A 22,161-nucleotide genomic window follows, 5' to 3' on the forward strand; every position below is an offset into this window, starting at 1 on the left:
TATTTTAAAAATGGTATAAATAATATCAGTGCACTAGTGAAAGAATATTAGACTCCCCAGTTGACATGTATTGGACGTGTGGTGTGATTTGCTTACTCCTGAACATTGGTAAAAATTGAACATTTCCACTACTTTGAGCTCAGTTTCAAGGTTGTTTTCATCGTGAAAGTAATGAAAATCATCTCTATTTCTGTAATATGTTTTCCATTTTATCACCTAAGACCATGAAAATGAGAATACAACGATAAATATTATACGAAAATACACCTCAGAGTCGGCATTTTTATCCAAAAAAATGGTCAGTTTTTTGTTTTTTTTATCATTATGCACTGTGTGCTGCAGGATTTTTTTTATGTGGTGCACACTGACCACACAGACCCATTCTCTCACATGTGGGCCTACCAGGTTTCTCCTGCTTGATTTGAAACTGCTAGAATTTATGAGTATATATACATCAGAAACAGTGGCGCGTAAGACGTATTTATATGGTGTAAACAGTCAAAGGGTTAAATGGAAGTGACCTGACTAAGTGGTCACTGTTCTAGGCCAGGGGGGTGGCATGGACCTGCTTTGCATGGGTCAGTAGACCTGTTGCAATGTTCCTTCTTTCTTATGTTCTTATGTCACAACACAAGGCACAAAGCACTCTTTGACATCCCTTGTGTCAATCTCTCACTTTGCAAAAATGCATTGCACATAAAGGGCCCAAAGATCTGGAATTTACTACCTGAACTGAAAAAAGATCTGACTGCGTACAAATTTAGGGCTATGCTTAAAAATCATCTCCCATCTCAATACTAACCAAAACAATGTACTTATCCATAAAATAGTACTATTTGAACCATTATTTGTAATATTTGTTATGTGCAACTACAAGATTATTATTCTGATAAACCTCCATCTTTGACTACCTCACATTAGTATTAAGATAAAATAAAGATTTATTAAAAAGATAACCACTCTTATCCTGTCTAAGTATTAGGATTAGTCTTCCCAAAGTACTCTGGCATGATAGTGGCTTTCTTTGTACTTAACAAATCAAAATTGTAATTACACATTGTAACCTTTGCAAAGAAATAAAATCTTTCTGTTTAATGCACACAAAAGGGCCCTAAGATCTGGAATTCACTGCCCGAACTAGCAAAAGGTCCCCTGCCTGCAAATCTGTTTAGGGCTATACTTAAAAATTATCTCATCTCCCAAAATTAACTATACCAACACTATGCTAAATCATTCGATCAGTTTGAATTGACTCAAAAATCCCCTAGAATTTATGATGACTTAATGAATTAAGAACATTACACATGCTTAAAATTGTACTGTCGTAACACTGTAAATTGTACTAACTGTAATAGTGTTATTTGTTTTGTTGTATCTCACTACTGTGAATCTTATTAATTATAAAATTATTTGGCTACCTCACTTTAGTAATAAGGGAATGAATAATTAAAACTTACCACCCTGTAACCCATGTCTAGTTTTAAGTAATCTGTAAGCATTAGGATTAGTCTGGTGAAATGCTCCAGCATGTTAGTGGCTTTCTTTGCACTTAACCCATTAACTATCCAAACATAGATCTACAGTCTCTTGCCCAGCATTCTGAATATTTTGAAAAAAAAAAAAAATCTTTTAAATTAAAGAGGACAATTTTCTGTGTGTAATAAGACCAAAAAATAATTTAGGGTCAGTACTTACCAAGATATAAGACCACAAAGTTGGCACTGAATGCTCACCTGACAGTAACATGAGATCCTGCCGCTTGCAGAAGTGTTGCCAAAATACCTTTTTTCCTCTTTTTTTTTTAATTTATATAATTTTTATGTTCTGATAATTACAGTTTGTAGTAGTTCTTGTGAATTCATAGCCAGTGTTTGTTCTGATACTAATACAGTATTAGGTACTCAAATAGTCACAGATACACTGACAGGTGAATATTTTCACCTGCTTTGGTCACCTACTGTTGTCTAGAAATATATACAAAGTATTTCTAGATCCCAGCAATGTTTTAGACATGCTGGAGTATATATCAAACTCCTTGAAGCACTGTGTAAGACAAGTGTCACTCCATTGCTGACAGTGCAGCAGTAGAATGACACTTGATGATCATGCACAGCTTTAGCTTTGTTTGTTTTCACTGCTATATACGAACATGTCTGTTTGTCTGTCTATCTATTTGTCTGTGTCTATTTATCTCTGTCTGTCTATTTGTCTGTCTAGCTCTATCTCTTCATCTCTGTCTCTGCTTATCTGTCTTTCCATCTGCCTGTGTGTCTGTCTGCTTGTCTCAACAGAGAGTTTGCATAAATGGGGAAAAATTAGAATGGGGGCACGTCACAAGCGGTATTCCTCAGGGGTCAGTGTTGGGCCCGTTGTTGTTCACAATTTACATAAACGACATAGATGAGGGAATGGTATAAACCTTGGTAATAAATACCGACAAGTTGGTTTAGAAAGACACATAAGCAAACACTATAACATATTTATTAGAAAACATTTCGGTCCTGGGACCTTGATCACTTCTAACATACAGAGGTAGAAAGACATTATATATATAGGCGGAGAGTGAGATGTGACGCACGTGACCTGAGGAATGTCATAAGAACATAAGAATGGAGGAACATTGTAGAAGGCCTACTGGCCCATGCGAGGCAGGTCCTTATCAAAACAACCTCTACCTATGATGAGGACGGGTAGACGATGAAATCATGTGACTCCTGTGTTGTTGGGTTGGTGCTGCTTAAGTATCCTGTATGCCAATGGTTTTGAAATTTTGTAGTTTCCAGTGTTGCGTTCTATAGTGTCGGTAACGGCGATTAGTGAGGCTTCTAGGCACCGTCAGCGTCTGAGGTCTGGTTCGGTGAGAACGAGTTGTGCCTTGTTCCAGTTCATCAAATGCCCCGTGGAGTCTCTGTGGAGGACACAGGCGTACCTTACATCGTCTCTGTTAGAGGCATTTCGATGTTCATTCAGGCGGACTGCAAGATCTCTGCCTGTCTCGCCTACATATTTCTTGGGACAGAACCCACAGGGGATAGTGTAGACGCCTGCTGTAGAAGTTAGTGGTGTGGGGCTGCGTTTCGTAGTGAGGTCTTTGATAGATGATGTGTTTATGGTGGAAACGTTGATGTTACTCATAGCAAGTGCCCAGCGAGTATTCGTGGCAACATCGCCACATGGGAGTACATACTATGAACTGTTTAGGGGGCTGTTCCATGGGCGGTTTGTTGAGGATAGCTTGTGCCTTGAGTCTGCAATCTCGGATGAAGAAAGATGGGAACTGAAGACATGTAAAGGCTTGTGTTATGTAAGTGCATTCTTCTTCTAGAAAACAAGGGCTGGAGATGCGAAGAGCTCTCAAGAAGAAGCCAATGAGGACTCCTCTCTTAGTGCGGGTGTCTTGGTGGCCTGGTGGTTAATGCTCTCGCTTCACACGGTGAGGGCCTGGGTTCGATTCCCAGCCAGAGTAGAAACATTGGACGTGTTTCTTTCCACCTGTTGTCTATGTTCCCCATCAGTAAAATGGGTACCTGGGTGTTAGTCGACTGGTGTGGGTCGCATCCTGGGACACTGACCTAAGGAGGCCTGGTCACAGACTGGGCCGCGGGGGCGTTGACCCCCGGAACTCTCTCCAGGTAATCCAGGTAATAGGTAGAGGTTGTTTTGATAAGGACCTGCCTCGCATGGGCCAGTAGGCCTTCTACAATGTTCCTCCATTCTTATGCTCTTATGACATTCCTCAGGTCACGTGCGTCACATCTCACTCTCCACCTATATATATAATGTCTTTCTACCTCTGTATGTTAGAAGTGATCAAGGTCCCAGGACCGAAACGTTTTCTAATAAATATGTTATAGTGTTTGCTTACGTGTCTTTCTAAACCAGATGAGGGAATAAATAGCGACAAAAGCAAATTTGCTGACGACACCAAAATAGGCTGTCCAATTCATTCTAATGGGGACACTAGAGCACTCCAGGATGATTTCAATAGACTGATGCAATGGTCGGAGAAGTGGCAGATGCAGTTTAATATAGACAAATGCAAAGTTCTAAATTTTGGACAGGAAAATAACCATGTGACATATAAACTAAATGTAGATTTTAATACTACTGATTGCGAAAAGGATTTAGGAGTTCTGGTTAGCAGTAATCTAAAACCAAGACAACAGTGCATTAGTGTTCGCAATAAAGCTAACAGAATTCTTGGCTTCATATCTAGAAGTATAAATAATAGAAGTCCTCAGGTTGTTCTTCAACTCTATATATCCTTGGTTAGGCCTCTTTAGACTATGCTGCTCAGTTCTGGTCACCGTATTACAGAATGTATATAAATGCTCTGGAAAACGTACAGAGGAAGATGACAAAGATGATCCCATGTATCAGAAATCTTCCCTATGAGGATAGACTGAGGCCCCTGAATCTGCACTCTCTCGAAAGGCGTAGAATTAGGGGGGATATGATTGAGGTGTATAAATGGAAAACAGGAATAAATAAAGGGGATGTAAATAGCATGCTGAAAATTTCCAGCCGAGACAGGACTCGCAGCAATGGTTTCAAGTTGAAAAATTCAGATTCAGGAAAGATATAGGAAAGCACTAGTTTGGTAATAGAGTTGTGGATGAGTGGAACAAACTCCCGAGTACAGTTATTGAGGCTAAAACGTTGGTGTAGTTTTAAAAATAGGTTAGATAAATACATGAGTGGGTGTGGGTGGGTGTGAGTTGGACCTGACTAGCTTGTGCTGCTGGGTCTGGTGCCGTGCTCCTTCCTTGAGTGGTGACCAGACTGGGTGGGTCATTTGGCTAATCTGGGGGAGGGGTGACATGGACCTGCTCGAATGGGTCAGTAGGCTTGTTGCATTGTTCTTTCTTTCTTATGTTCTGTCTGCTTGTCTCTCTTTCTGTCTCAGAGAGCCACTCATGAACTAACAGGTATTACATATGATGCAAAGTCATCACATCTGATTCCTGAACAAGTGAAAATGTGTATTATTTGCCAGTCATGCTTTTTATGCCCTATATCTACAAGCATTTCAGGTAGTAGGTTGGTAGACAGCAACCACCCAGGGAGGTACTACCGTCCTGCCAAGTGAGTGTACAACGAAAACCTGTAATTGTTTTACATGATGGTAGGATTGCTGGTGTCTTTTGTCTGTCTCATAAACATGAAAAATTTCAGGTATGTCTTGGTACTTCTACTTACACTTAGGTCACACTACACATACATGTACAAGCATATATATACACACCCCTCTGGGTATTCTTCTATTTTCTTTCTAGTTCTTGTTTATTTCCTCTTATCTCCATGGGGAAGTGGACAGAATTCTTCCTCCGTAAGCCATGCATGTTGTAAGAGGCGACTAAAATGCTGGGAGCAAGGGGCTAGTAACCCCTTCTCCCGTATAAATTACTTAATTTAAAAGAGAAACTTTCGTTTTTCTTTTTGGGCCACCCTGCCTTGGTGGGATACGGCCGGTGTGTTGAAAGAAGAAAGAAAGATCTACAAGCATGGTATAACACTTTGTCTGGATTTCTGGGGTTATCCTAGGTAATTTACACTATGTATAATAACTATTTGTGTGTACAGTACCTGTGAGGTAGAGAGAGAGAGAGACAGAGACAGACAGAGATACAGAGACAGGCAGAGATAGATACAGACAGACAGACGGAGATAGAGACAGCCAAAGTCAATTAGCCACCCACCCACCCAGCCTGCCAAACATGTATTACACATGTTCCAGAATTGTTTCTCTTTACTTAGGGCATAGGTTATAGGATATTCTGGTAAGATGACACTACCAGTGGTATCAAAATTGAAAGTATGTTGCACATGGGTTATTATCGAGGTTTTTGATATTTCCTCGACCACTTGTGACCACATCCATCTCAAAGTCACTAAATTCGGGGTGAACATTACTTTCCTCTTAAAAAGGGGACTGTTAATACAACATGACATTAGTGAATCCCTGGTGTTTGCCACACTCTTTGCTCTAGCTGGTGCTTAATTGAACTGGTGCTTCCACAAGGTATTAAGCGGTCCCAGATTTTTTTAATACTGCACACACTGAGTGTTAAGACCCATTCTATACTGACCAGGCATCTCGGGCAAATTGTCCCAAATTTGGAGGCAGGAAAAATAAAATGTTGATCTATGTTTGGAGCACTAGCAGTAAGAACATAGATCTACATTTAGACAGTTAAGGGGTTAATGGTTTAAGGTGATCAGTCGTGCTTGATCCCCAGGTACAAATATCATAGGTGAGGTAAGGGTAGATTAGAGAGTGGTATAATGTAAGTAGTGCCGTTTGGGGTACATAGTACCATGTCTTGGAAAAGATGCCTACTGTTTTGGATACTTTCTTGGATATACAGTAGGGCCCTGCTATATGGCATTTCCCTAATACTGACATTTCAAATTATGACCAAAACTCGTTATACGGCTCCCCCCCCCTACTTAACTCTCTAATATGGTCACCGTGTGCCACTCCATTTACATCCTCCATGAGCTCTGCATCTCTCCAGTATGTCTGGAAACTTTCCAGAATTTCAAGTGTTATAAAATTATTGCGTATTTTATATATACTCTGATAATTATACTGATGTGTACCTGTACCTAAATAAACTTACACACTGTGCTGGCATGCAGGTACACATTAAAATCACTAAAAGTTTCACTAATCTTGAAGATGCCATATTATTAATAATAATAGTACTGGTCTCCCTCCATATTCGTGTTTTTTACTTTTGTGGGCTTCGAACATTCGCTAATTCCCAGACACCAAATCATATTTATGTTGAGGGCTTTGAAGGCAATGAACGACATTGATAGAGGCATAATTCTCTACAAACTCTGTTTGTAGATATAAAGAAATGGCCCATCACAATGTTCTTCACAAGGAAGCCTGCCACAACAATCCCCATCCCTTTACCCAAGGTCCTATCGAAGCTAAAACCTTGGGTGGTTTCAAATTTAGGTTGGATAAATACATGAGTTAGAGGGGTTAGATTTGAGTGGGACTTGCATAATGAGTAAATAGAATCATCAAAACTTATTTCTTTGGTAGCACTGAAAATTGGGTTGGGCAAATATTTTGTCAGTGAGGATTGTAAAGGACCTGCCTAGTATGGGCCAACAGGCCTGCTGCAGTGTTCCTCCTTTCTTATGTTCTTATGTTCAATAGGTTAAGGAAGCAATATTGTATTATATTTCCCTACAATATATTGGGGCACCAAACATTCGTGATTTCTCAACATTCGCGAGGCTCTTGATCCCCTAACCCTCGCGAATGTTGAGGGAGACCTGTAATAGTTACTGAATGCTTTAAATGTCATATGTTATGTTAATATAGACATTTTCATTAATCCATCTATGATATATTTTCAAAATTACATAAGAAACACATTACATAAGATATAAACATACATACACCCACAATAGAAAAAAACTGACATAAATATGAGATGTGAATTTATGTAAATGTACAGTGGAACCTCAAAAATCGAACTGCTCCCAACACGACCAATTATTTAAGTGTATTTTTGTAAGTGCTTTTATAAGTGTATTTTTGAGGGTCTGAAATGGATTAATCTAATTTACATTATTCCTGATGGGAATAAATTCATTCGGTAAAGGCACTCGAACAGCCTTCTGGACCGAAGAAAGTTCGATATTTGAGGTTCCACTGTATTTGTATACCTGTACCTGAATAAACTTAATGTGGTAGCCGGGCAGGTTATGAGTGATGGAAAGAATTATGTTTTCTCTAGTCCAACACCAGAGAAAATGTGTAGACAATAGTATTACTGGAGGTAACTGTAGAAAATTATTCCTTTCATATGCCTTCTATTGTTAGCAATATTCTCTTCAAGAATGGCATGTTGCATGAGAATGGGAGTGTTGCTGTTATTTATTCTACTGAACCAATATGAAGACAACTTGTACACAGTGTAAGGTGTTTGTATTGTGGTAAAAGCCTTACCAATGTATGCGGAATGAAACATGAATGAACCAAAATTGGACAGGTATTAATATGCGTTTGTGTTTGTTTCACATTCTCGGCATGTGTCTCATTTACAATGGCATCCAAGGGTATACCTACCATCTGATTTATGACCTGCTCGACATACGACCACTCGACTTACAACCATGTTTTATATGCAAATGTTCTGGGAAATAAACAACTGTTTGTGTTGTACACAGTGCTTCTCCTAAACCTTACAGTATAAAATACAGTATTAACAGCATAAAAAGTAAAGTAAAAAATGAAATACCAAAATAAAACAATAAAATAAAATCATTACATAATGTGATAGATGCTGATATTCAGTAGTAAGGTTCGACTTTCCATTTTGACTTATGACCGGTTAGTTGAAACCAAGCTTGGTCGTAAGTCAGATGGTAAGTGTAGTTGTTAGAAATAATCAAACTCGGTAAACAAGGTATGTCGATGGTAATAATAATAATATTAATGGGTAGACTTCAGGCTGTGCATATTTATAGAGAGGGCAACAGATACAGCGGAACCTCGACTTACGAGTGTCCCAACACACGAGTTTTTCGAGATACGAGCCATTGCTCAGTCAATTTTTTGCTCGAGTTATGAGCCAACATTCGAGTTACGAGCGAGCTTCCCCCTCAACCCACAACCCTCACACCTCACTTGTTTATCTATGATTTCATACTTTAATGCCATGGACATCATCCTCTTTCTCTTCTCAGCACTGTTCTTTGCACTTACTTTCTTAGGACCCATGGTTAGAAAAAAGAATTTTGGCAAATACAGTGGACCCCCGCATAGCGACCTTAATCCGTGCAAGAGGGCTGGCTGTTATGCGAAATGTTCGGTATGCGAATGAATTTTCCCCATAAGAAATAATGGAAATCAAATTAATCCGTGCAAGACACCCAAAAGTATGAAAAAAAAAATTTTTACCACATGAAATGTTAATTTTAATACACACAAACTGAAAAAGGCATGCACAATTACATGACACTTACTTTTATTGAAGATCTGGTGATGATTGATGGGATGGGAGGAGGGGAGAGAGAGTGTTAGTGTTTAGAAGGGGAATCCCCTTCCATTAAGACTTGAGGTGTCGAGTCCTTTTCTGGGGTTACTTCCCTTCTTCTTTTAATGCCACTAGGACCAGCTTCAGAGTCACTGGACTTCTTTCGCACAACATATCTGTCCATAGTGGCCTGTACCTCTCGTTCCTTTATGACTTCCCTAAAGTGTTTCACAACATTGTCAGTGTAATAGTCACCAGCACGGCTTGCAATAGCTGTGTGAGGGTGATTTTCATCCATAAAGGTTTGCACTTTCAGCCACATTGCACAGATTTCCTTAATCTTTGTAGTAGGCAATTTCTTCAATTTCTCTCTCCCCTCCTTTGAACCAGTTTCCTCAGGTCTGGCCTCTTGCTGTTGAAGTTGATCTATCAGCTCATCAGTGGTTAGTTCTTCATTGTCCTCCTCCACCAACTCTTCCACATCATCCCCACTAACCTCCAACCCCAAGGACTTCCCCAATGCCACAATTGATTCCTCAACTGGCATACTCCTCTCAGGGTTAGCCTCAAACCCTTCAAAATCCCTTTTGTCTACACATTCTGGCCACAGTTTCTTCCAAGCAGAGTTCAAGGTCTTCTTAGTCACTCCCTCCCAAGCCTTACCTATAAGGCTTGAGGATATTAAAGTGATCTCTCCAAAAGTCTCTTAGAGTCAGTTGAGTTTCTGAGGTCACTACAAAGCACCTTTCAAACAGAGCTTTTGTGTACAGTTTTTTGAAGTTTGCAATAACCTGCTGGTCCATGGGCTGCAGGAGAGGAGTGGTATTAGGAGGCAAAAACTTCACCTTAATGAATTTCATGTCCCCATAAAGTCGCTCTGCCACGTCTGTAGGATGACCAGGGGCATTGTCTAACACCAGGAGGCACTTAAGTTCTAATTTCTTTTCAGTTAGGTAATCTTTCACATTGGGGGCAAATGCATGGTGTAACCAGTCATAGAAAAAGTCCCTAGTGACCCATGCCTTACTGTTTGCCCTCCACAGCACACACAAATTTTCCTTGAGGACATTCTTTTGCCTGAACGGTCTGGGAGTTTCAGAGTGATACACTAATAAAGGCTTCACTTTGCAATCACCAGTAGCATTGGAACACATCAACAAAGTAAGCCTGTCTTTCATAGGCTTATGTCCTGGGAGTGCCTTTTCCTCCTGAGTAATGTAGGTCCTGCTTGGCATTTTCTTCCAAAACAGGCCTGTTTCATCACAATTAAACACTTGTTCAGGTTTCAGTCCTTCACTGTCTATGCACTCCTTGAATTCCTGCACATATTTTTCAGCCGCTTTGTGGTCCGAACTGGCAGCCTCACCATGCCTTATCACACTATGTATGCCACTACGCTTCTTAAATCTCTCAAACCAACCTTTGCTGGCCTTAAATTCACTCACATCATCACTAGTTGCAGGCCTTTTTTAATTAAATCCTCATGCAACTTCCTAGCCTTTTCGCTTATGATCGCTTGAGAAATGCTATCTCCTGCTAGCTGTTTTTCATTTATCCACACCAATAAGAGTCTCTCAACATCTTCCATCACTTGCGATCTCTGTTTCGAAAACACAGTTAAACCTTTGGCAAGAACAGCTTCCTTGATTGCCTTTCTGTTGCCCACAATAGTAGAGATGGTTGATTTGGGTTTCTTGTACAACCTGACCAGGTCGGCGATACGCACTCCACTTTCATACTTATTAATGATCTCTTTCTTCATCTCTATTGGAATTCTAACCCTTATTGCTGTAGGGTTGGAACTAGAAGCTTTCTTGGGGCAGATGGTCACTTATTTTCCAGATAAAGCACCGAAAACACTGTAATAATACGAAATATTCCGATTGTATGCTTGGATGTTACCGCGGAGGCTGGCTGGTAAACAATGCCACCGGCGGAACATATGAGGCTGGCTCAGGCCGCACACTGGACGCGTCTCGGACGAAGGGCGGTGAGCGGGTTTTTGGGCGGTATGTGAGGCAAAATTTTAGCGATCAAAGCGTCCGGTATGCGGATTGTACGTTATGCAATGCGTCCGGTATGCGGGGGTCCACTGTATGAGAGAAATGTTTCCACAGCAAGGTAAAAAGTGTAGTGAGTTGGCAGCATTCTGAAGCTCATTATTATTATTATTATTATTATTATTATTATTATTATTTTTATTAATTTAAGGAACTGAACCTCACTTGTTAATATTATTATTATTATTATTATTATTATTATTATTATTATTATTATTAATATTATTATTAATATTAATTTAGAGAACTGGAGCACAGATCCAATTCCCTAGATCAAGAGCCTTTCACCAGTGTCAAGGTTCCTTGATGCTGGTGAGGGGCTCTTGATCTAAGGAATTGGATCTGTGCTCCAGTTCCCTAAATTAATAATAATAATAACAATAATAATAATAATAATATGTAATAATAATGAGCGAGTTTCAGAACCTCGCCACTAGGTGGCGCAGTGACTGCCACAGCATCAGCTGAGCTGTGCATGTGTTTACGTCGCAGTGGAAGCATTTCTCATGCTATTACTACCAAATTTTTTTTTTCTAACCATGGGTCCTAAGAAAGTACAAGTGCAAAGGACAGTGCTGAAAAGAAAAAGAGGATTATGCCCATGGAATTACAGAATGAAATCATAAGTAAACAAGTGAGGTGTGCAGGTTGTTTGTGAAGCAGTGCGAGCTAGTAGCAAGTAGCCTATCTTCCACCCTCCACCTCAGACATACACTTTATAAAACCAGTTTATTTCTTTACATTCTCTATTAACTTTTTATAAAATATTTCTTATTTATAAATACATTGTTTCAGTGTTTTCCTTATGAAACTAGTGATCTAGTGCAGTTAGCCTCACAAACACTCCGTTTTCTCTTATAAGAGCATGTGAAGATATAGTAGGCGGGAGTGGGAATGGCTGCCGACACCACCGCTAGTCGCATGACATATTTTATTCATTCTAGAGTATATATCATGTTTCTATGTTATTTATATTGTTTATTATGCCATATTAGATGAATTGTGATGAATAAATAAGCCGTAGATTTCATATTAGCATTATATTGAAGTATATTGTCCTGCCTCCTGAGAGCAGGAATTCCCCTGGAATGGATTTGGCATTTCAGTTAATTTAAATGAGGAAAATTGATTTGATATATGAGCAAACTGAGTTACGAGCTAGGTCACTGAATAGATTAAACTCACAAGTCGAGGTTCCACTGTAGTATATCGGATCATTATTTCATTGTAGTAACAGAGTAAGAGATAGATGGAGCAAAAGGAAAATGGCAACAGTAACTAAGAGAGAGGTGAAAGTTTATAAACTAAGGGAGGAGGAAGTTAGGGTGAGATATAAGCAACTATTGGGAGAAAGGTGGGTTAATGAGAGTATAGGTAGTGTGGGGGTTGAAGAGGGGGTGGGATAGTTTTAAAAATGCAGTGTTAGAATGCAGAGCAGAAGTTTGTGGTTATAGGAGGGTGGGTGCAGGAGGAAAGAGGAGTGATTGGTGGAATGATGAGGTAAAGGGTGTGATAAAACAGAAAAACATCGTGTATGAGAGATTTTTAAAGCAGACGTGATATAAGAAGAGTGGAGTACATGGAGAGTAAAAGAGAGGTCAAGAGAGTGGTGAGGGAGTGCAAAAGGAGACCAAATGATAGAGTGGGTGAGGTGCTATCAACAAATTTTGCTGAGAATAAGAAAGCAGTTGGAACTGATGGGATCATGGCAGAAATGTTAAAAGCAGGGGGAACGTAGTTTTAGAGTGGTTGGTACTTTTGTTCAATAAATGTATGAATGAGGGGAAGGTACCCAGGGATTGGCAGAGAGCATGTATAATTCCTTTAAGGGAAAGGGAGACAAAAGAGATGGTAAAAATTATATAGGAATAAGTTTACTGAGTATACCAGGTAAAGTGTATGGTAGGGTTATTATTGAAAGAATTAAAAGACAGAGAGCAGGATTGCAGATGAACAAGGAGGCTTTAGAATGGGTAAGGGATGTTTAGATCAAGTGTTTACATTGAAACATATAAGTGAACAATATTTAGATAAAGGATGTTTTCATTGCATTTATGGATTTAGAAAAGGCATGATAGGGTGGATAGGAGAGATGCTGCAAGTGTATGGAATAGGTAGTAGGTTACTAAATTTTGTAAATAGCTTTTAAGAGGATATTGAGGCTCAGATTAGGGTGTGTAGGAGAGAGGGAGATTACTTCCTGATAAAATTAGGCCTTAGACAGGGATGTGTAATGTCACCATGATTGTTTAACATATTGTATTTATAGATGGAGTTGTAAAAGAAGTAAATGCTAGGGTGTTGGGGAGAGGGGTGGGATTAAATTATGGGGAATCAAATACAAAATGGGAGTTGGCACAGTTACTTTTTGCTGAAAGTTGCAAAGGATAGTGGACAAGTTTGAGAGGGTTAGTAAAAAAAGTTGAAAGTTAACACAGATAAGAGTAAGGTGATGAGGGTATCAAATGAGTTAGGTAAAGAAAAATTGGATATCACATTGGATGGAGGGAGTATGGAGGAAGTGAATGTTTTCAGATATTTGGGAGTAGATTTGTCAACAGGTGGGTTTATGATGGACGAGGTTAACCATAGAAAAAAGGTGACTAGTGCACTGAGGTATCTGTGGGGACAAAAAAAAAACTTATCCATGGAGGCAAAGAAGGGAATGTTCGAGAGTATAATAGTACCAACACTCTTATATGGGTGTGAAGCTTGGGTTGTGAATGCTGCAGCGAGGAGGAGGGTGGAGGCTGGGGAGATGTCATGTCTAAGGGCAATGTGTGGTGTAACACATTGCCCTTAGACATGACACATTGCACATCTGCCATACTGCTCCCCTATTCTCCCTCTCATATGCTTTTCTAAATCCATAAAAGCAACAAAACTTCCTTACCTTTATCTAAATATTGCTCATCTGCCATCCTACTCTCTGTCTTACCTCTAATTCTTTCAGTAATAGTCCTAGCATACACTTTACTTGGTATACTCATTAAACTTATTTCCCTATAATTTTTACACTCTTCTGTGTTCCCCTTCCCTTTATGTAAAAAGAGCTAAGCACACTCTCTGCCACTCCCTAGGTACCTTCCCCTCTTTCATAAATTTACTGAACAAAAATACCAACCACTCCAAAACTATATCCCTACCTGCTTTAACATTTCTGTCCTGATCCCATCAGTTCCAGCTCCTTTACCCTCTTTCATTTCTACCCAATGCCTCGCATCTCCCCCATATTCACATCTGGCTCCTCTTCTTTACTCCTAAAAGATGTTATGCTGATAAAAAGAAGAAAAAACTGTGCAAACTATGTTGTTCAACTATTTTTAAAAATGAAAATTATCTTTTTCTTTACCATATGCATGGTACATTGTTTATTCACAAGTGTAATAAAAATCTTTAGTATTACAAGTTGGCTATCACTAATCTGGCATCATCGAGATGTATAGTATGCTGGATTAGTGATTTTGCTGGATTACAGAGTGGTTAGGTTAGAATACACTTAACCCAATGGCAATATTTACACATCACCGATTTCACCCAATTTACGCCCTATTTTTGGCCCATTTCATTGTTCCAGTCTACCAAACTCATAGCTATTTCACTAGTATTCCTTCTATTCTGTTGATTGAGTACAAGAAATGGCCTAATTACCTATCCAATAAAGTGGTCAGAAATCGGTAATATGGCCAATTTCACACAAATTGCAAAAGATGCCAAATTCAAAATAGTCAAGAATAAACAATGCAGACATTCCTAGCACTAAAATAACATTTTTCTCTGTTCATTAGTCACATCTCCAGCCCCCTCTTATATTATGCTTCCTTTCCATTTTGAATTTTTATTCACATAAAAAATAGGAGATTTACTGCTATGCAGACTACTGCATTATTGACTCAAGAAATCGTAATGACACGATTGCAAACAAACCATACCCCCGGCCGGGATTGAACCCGCGGTCATAGAGTCTCAAAACTCCAGCCCGTCGCGTTAGCCACTAGACCAGCTAGCCACAATAAGATTCATCCAACTAGGTATATTTCTACACCATAGGAAGGTTAGCACAGGCACCACTGTGACCACAAATGCAAGTTTTTACAGACGAATCTCCAGCTAGCGTGGCCGTGACGAACTCTAGCTCAAGTCCCTTCACTGCCGTCAACATGACTCAAGAAATCGTAATGACACAATTGCAAACAAACCATACCCCCGGCCGGGATTGAACCCGCAGTCATAGAGTCTCAAAACTCCAGCCCGTCGTGTTAGCCACTAGACCAGCTAGCCACAATAAGATTCATCCAACTAGGTATATTTCTACACCATAGGAAGGTTAGCACAGGCACCACTGTGACCACAAATGCAAGTTTTTACAGACGAATCTCCAGCTAGCGTGGCCGTGACGAACTCTAGCTCAAGTCCCTTCACTGCCGTCAACATGACTCAAGAAATCGTAATGACACAATTGCAAACAAACCATACCCCCGGCCGGGATTGAACCCGCAGTCATAGAGTCTCAAAACTCCAGCCCGTCGTGTTAGCCACTAGACCAGCTAGCCACAATAAGATTCATCCAACTAGGTATATTTCTACACCATAGGAAGGTTAGCACAGGCACCACTGTGACCACAAATGCAAGTTTTTACAGACGAATCTCCAGCTAGCGTGGCCGTGACGAACTCTAGCTCAAGTCCCTTCACTGCCGTCAACATGACTCAAGAAATCGTAATGACACGATTGCAAACAAACCATACCCCCGGCTGGGGGTATGGTTTGACTGCATTATTGTAATAATTGTATAAATAATGTCCACCCATTTGTGACTGCATATTAGACTGGCCAGTTGGACACATGTTGAATGGTGACATCATCTGTTTACTCTTGAGCATCAGGAAAAATCAAACATTTACACTAATTTGAGCTCAATTTTAAGATACTTTCCGGCATGAAACCAATCAAAATTATATCTATTTCTGTTACGTATCTTCCATTCTATCAAATGAGACCAAAAAAGGAGAATACAACCATACAAACCATATGAAAATACACCTCAAAATCACTGTTTTGCACCAAAAGCACAGTCGTCTTTTTTTCTCACTATGCACTGTGTGGTGTAGGATTTTTTAATATAATGCACACTTACTACACAAACCTATTCTCTCATATGCAGGCCAAAATTTGGTCACGTCTCCAGGCCCCTCTTATATTATGCTTGCTTTCCATTTTGAATTTTTATTCATACAAAAAATAGAAGACTTACTGTTATGCAGACTACTGCATTATTGTAATAACTGTATAAATAATGTCAACCCATTCATGACTGCGTATTAGACTGGCCAGTTGGGCACGTCTTGGATGGTGACGTCATTTGTTTATTCTTGAACACTGGCAAAAATCGAATATATCCACTACTTTGAGCTCAATTTTAAAGTACTTTCCAGCATGAAACCAATCAAAATTATATCTGTTTCTGTAAAATATCTTCCATTCTATCAAAAAAATGGAAATACAACCATACAAAAATATACCACAAAGTTGGTTTTTGCACCATAAACACGGTCGCAGTGTTTTCTCCTCATTATGCTCTGCATGCTGCAGGAATTTTTTTATGTAGTGCACACTTACCCCACACACCTATTCTCTCGTATGTAGGCCCAAATTTACCGGTCACAGCTTATCTGAGTGAGCTGGGCTTATGGCGACCAACAGTGACTTCAAAGCCACCTTATCTTTTATGGACAATATACAGTGTATGTGCTTTACACAATGAGAAGCATTTCTTTTATTCATTGGAATGATGGCTAGGGCTAAAAGTGAGCAGGTTATAACAATAAATGGAGAAAAAGAAATTGGAATGACTCGTGCGGCAAGTAGTGCCACCAAACGGTAGTGGCAGGTTGGTGTGGCGACTCTGGAAATTTGAAGTTATGTTAACTGAAATTAGTACCAGATTAATGATGGAACCGGATTACTGACTGCTGGATTAGTGATGGCCAACTTGTACTATTTTTTTTATTTTCAACATGCTGGCTGTCTCCCACCAAGGCAGGGTGACCCATAATCACTGCCTTTGCAGGGGTGCACAGATACAACAGTTCGGATGTCACTCCAAACAGCAAATATTCCCTGCTTATTTTCATAATTTGTAATTTCTTTATTTGCAAGTGTGTACAAGAGTTTCCCATATATTGATTTGTACTAAGCAAACAGCTATTTCTGCAATCCAATGCATTTAATCATACTGCTGGAATGCATTAAATTAAAACACATTATAATACCTTGATCAGTATAGATAATCAGGCTGGAGTAGACAAAAAGGTAGCTCCAGTTCTTTGGATCAAGAGCCCTTGACTAGCATCACTGCAAAGAGAAAAGTATTAATGCCTTCTCCCATCAACACTTCTTGGCTTCAAGTTTATATACCTTTGCCTTAAAGAGATATACTTTTGAAGAGTTTCGAGAGTTTCTCTACTCTCTAAGCCAGGCCATGGGCCAGGCTCATCTGGTGTTTACCTGGTCAACCAGGCTGTTGCTGTTGGAGGCCTGCTGCCCCACTGTACTTTTCACAAAGCCTCATTAGTTCCCTGGTATGTGCCTGTTGAGCCAGGGTGCTTCCCGGAGGTATTTCTGGTATAAAATTACGTTGAGCCATCTTCCATTTTACATGAGGGAGATTAAAATCTCCAAGGAGTAAAATATTTGGTGTGGGATTTTCTAGCCTATCCAGATAGCTATCTATCTTCCTTAACTGAGCTGTGAATTCCACTGCAGTTGCTGATGGTTTGTATACTAGGATAATTACCAAATTTCTATTTTCAACTTTAATGCCTAGGATTTCTATTACTATATCATTCATAGAGTTCAGCACTTCTGTGCAACAGAAAGCATCTTTTACATATTATTATTATTATAATCAAAAAGAAGCGCTAAGCCACAAGGGCTATACAGCGCTGCATCTTTTACATAGATTCCTACTCCTCCCTGTGACCTATTAATTCTATCACACCTATACATGTTATAGTTTTCTATCTTTCTCTCTCCATCCAAAACATCCCTTGTATGTGTTTCTGTAAATGCACCTACGATAATGTCTTCCTTTATTTGTCTTATATCAAACGATCAAGGGATACCTTAAACGGTTATTTTCACAACATTACGTGCTCTTTAAAAGCATAATTAGATGGAAACTAAAAATTTGCCCAATCCCTACCTTCTAAAGAGAATTTCACGAGAGCATGTAACATGAAAGGGCAGAGAAAAATAGATCATGATTACTCTTTATTGAGGTTTACCAGTCAGTACCATCAACTGCACCACCCCAATCACCACCAGTTCCAGTTGCAGGAGCAGCCCAGTCATCACCCTGGAAAAGAAATACTGACTTTAAAAAAATTATTTTATCTTAGGGAGTCATACATGCATTCAGAATTAAAATGGTATAATTTTTTTTTATTTAGCACAGAAACGAAATATACCCCAGGTTTTTAAAATTAATGTAATAGAATTTCAGGAGGTCCCTGCTTTACTGTGCTTCATTTTACAGCATTTCACTAGTGTAGTGGTTTTCAATTATACCCATTCTTCATTTATTCAGACTTCCTACAATAAATTTATTCACCATTTGATATAAGGATAAAAATATTTTAAAGTAAGTAATATGTGTACTGTATATGCATTTTTTCTGGCCTAGCTCTATTGCCTGGTAACTTTTACAATCACAAAACCTAATCTACACATGTGTAAGCCTTGTCACAGTGCTCATCAATCCAGTGTATGTCTTCTAAATATTGTATAGAAATGCAACTACTATATCTGTTGCATGTTTAATGTCTTAACACAAACACCTAATCCACATTCACTGCTCTTTCTACAGCAACTGTCCTTGTGCAACCACCTTGAATTTTATTTCAGATTACTATAACTAGTCCAGTACATTGGACCCTCGAATTTCGTAATTAATCCATTCGAATGTGACGAAAGTTTAAATTTACGAATGGCAAAACCATTTTCCCCATAAGAAATAACATAAATCCAATTACTCCATTCCAGACACCCAAAAGTATTAACATAAAATATTTTTTTACATAAAATATAGATTTACATACAGAAAAGAATGAGAAATCAAGTATAAAACAATAATATCACACTTACCTTTATTGAAGACTCTTGTTGGTGTATGGAAGACAGGAGTAGGGGAGAGGGTTAGGGTAATGTTCCTCCACAAATGTTTGCACCTCACTCCACTTCACACAAATGTCCTTAATCTTTGAAGAAGGCACCTTCTTCACTCTCTCTTCCTCCTCCTCTGAAGTAATTTCCTCAGCTGATGTACATAAGAACGTCACAACAAACGACACCAAGGAAGGTAAAAATGTTGTTGTTGGGGATAGCCAGGTTAGGTACATGGACAGGGCCTTCTGCTTGAAGGATAGGAGTAGGAGACAGAGGGTTTTACTTTCCTGGGGTTGGGATGGAGGATATTGTTAGCCGGCTTGACAACATCATGAATAGTGTAAAGTAAAAGGACACAAGTGCAACTAATGTGACATTTATTGTGGCAACGTTTCGCTCTCCAGGAGCTTTATCAAGCCATTACAAACAATACGAGGACACAGAGGGTATATAAAGGCTCAGAGTGAGGTGCAATACTAGTGAGGTACCATTTCGATGTTCACTAGTGGTAGTAGTAGTAGTAGTGGTAGTGACAAAAATAATACAATATGGTAGAGCAATTAATTCGTACATGAGTAAAAGGATATAAAAGCTATTACTTGGGTAACATAAAAATAGGTTGGACAAATATAGAGTGGAAAGAGGCAGCTTGTTTCAGTGTTCACTCTCTGTAATGTGCTTTGTGTAATATAACAGGAGAGACTATGTGATGGCAGGGTTTACTGTTTTCAGGAGGATTCTTGCTAAGACTTCAGAGATGGTGAAGCTGCCGTTGTTTTGTTTAATTGTATTTGAAACAGCGATCAGTGCTGATTCGAGGCACTTTCGTTTGCGGAAATTAGTTTCTTTGATCACTAATTGGGCGTCTCTGAATTTCATGAGATGATTGGTGGAATTTCGGTGTTGTACACAGGCGTTGTTCAAGTTATCGTTCCTACATGCGTAAATGTGTTCATTGAGGCGGGTGTCGAGGTTTCTTGCTGTTTCATCTACGTAAATCTTGTCACAGCCTCCACAGGCGTGTGTCCGCGTATTGTTTGTAATGGCTTGATAAAGCTCCTGGAGAGCGAAACGTTGCCACAATAAATGTCACATTAGTTGCACTTGTGTCCTTTTACTTTACATATTGTCAGTAATTCTACCAACTTTATTACAATCATGAATAGTAATGGGATCAATCCTATTATCTGCCTCAGTGCTGGAGGCAATAATGTAGGCAAGCGTGGAGGCTAGGATTTAGTTAGATGTTACAGGACAGCACTAGACATAATTAGGAAGGATGGGGGGGCACCCTGTTATATGTGCCAGTTTGCCAAGAAGGGGTGTTGGAAATGAATGGTTGTCCAGAGCAATTGGTATTAATTGTTGGCTGGACAAACACTAAGAATAATGCAGTACCATTCATTGACAACTGGGACCACTTCTATAGCTGAAATGACATGTATGCCAGGGATGGGGTTCACTTATCAAAGGCAGGTGTGGGATTTCTTGCTAGCTCAGTTGAGGATGTTGTTAGGGCTTTAAACTAGGATTAGTTAGAGGCATGGGTTTAGAAATGGAAAATAATGAGTGCCGTAATATTGATTTAGGCTTTGATATCATAAATCTTAACAATAACAAGGAAAGTAATAGGTATAGTAGAAAAACAGAAATGAGCAGGAAGGGTAATGAGAAAGGAGGGTCTTTAACCCCTTGACTGTCGAAATCCCAAATCCTGAGGTGTCTTCTGGTGTTGAGAAAAAAAAAAATCTTACGAAATGATAGAGAATCTTTTCCCAATGGTAATGACACCAAAAGAATGAAGTTTGATGGAAAACTTTCGGAGATACGCTCTCGCAAAGTTAGCGACATTTATGAATCGGTTATTTCGTCCACTTTGAGCCCTATTTTAGGCCAATTCCATTGTTCCAGTCAACCAAACTCATAGCTATTTCTTTAGAACTCCATTCGTTCTATCGGTTGAGTACACGAAACTGCCCATTTACCGATTTCAACTACCCAATAAAGTGGCCAGAAATTGGCAATTTGGCCAATTTCACGAAAATTAAAAAATAAGCCAATTTCAAAATAGGGTCCAGAATGAATAATGCAGACATTCCTGGTTCTAAACGTTTTCTTTGTTCATCAGTCACATCTCCAGGCCCCTCTGATATTACTCTTGCTTTCTATTTTGAATTTTTATTCAAACAAAAAATAGAAGATTTACTGCTATGCAGACTAATGCAATATTGCAATAATTGTATAAATAATATTAACCCATTCATGACTGCATATTAAAATGGCTAGTTGGACATTTACTGGACAATGACATCATTTGTTTACTTTTGAACATCGGGAAAATCAAACATTTCCCCTACTTTGTGCTCCATTTCAAGGTTCTTTTCATTATAAAACCAATCAAAATCACCTCTATTTCTATAATATGTTTTCCATTCTATCAAATAAGACCAAGAAAACAAGAATACAACCATAAATACTATACAAAAATAGACCACAAAGTCGGCATTTTAATTAAAAAAAAAAGGTTGGAATTTTTTTTTTTCTCATTATGCACTGTGTGCTCCAGTATTTTTTTTATATGGTGCACACTGACCACACAGACCCATTCTCTCACATGTGGGCCTACCAGCTTTCTCCTGCTTGATTTGAAGCTGCTAGAATTTATGAGTATATACACCTACCATCTGACTTACGACCTGCTCGACTTACGACCATTTTTTTTTTTGCCAAATTTCTGGGAAATAAACAACTATTTGTTTTGTACACAGTGTTTATCCTAAACCTTACAGTATAAAATACAGTACTAACAGCATAAAAAATAAAGTAAAACATGAAATACCTAAATAAAACAATAAAATAAAGTCATTACAAAAATGTGATGTTGATATTCAGTAGTAAAGTTCGACTTATGTCCATTTCGACTTACGACC

General features: G+C 39.0%; 1 long non-coding RNA gene across 1 annotated transcript in view; it reads right to left on the reverse strand.

Moving 5' to 3' along the window:
* Positions 1-18,324: 18,324 nt before the first annotated feature.
* Positions 18,325-22,161, reverse strand: part of LOC138853204 (uncharacterized) — a 33,154-nt gene continuing 29,317 nt past the window's right edge. Inside the window, exon 2 of the long non-coding RNA XR_011392417.1 lies at positions 18,325-18,422. This is a non-coding gene — a long non-coding RNA (uncharacterized lncRNA). The remainder of the gene's footprint in view (positions 18,423-22,161) is intronic.

This window comes from Cherax quadricarinatus, chromosome 25, assembly GCF_038502225.1.
Source record: "Cherax quadricarinatus isolate ZL_2023a chromosome 25, ASM3850222v1, whole genome shotgun sequence".
Lineage (NCBI taxonomy): Eukaryota > Metazoa > Arthropoda > Malacostraca > Decapoda > Parastacidae > Cherax > Cherax quadricarinatus.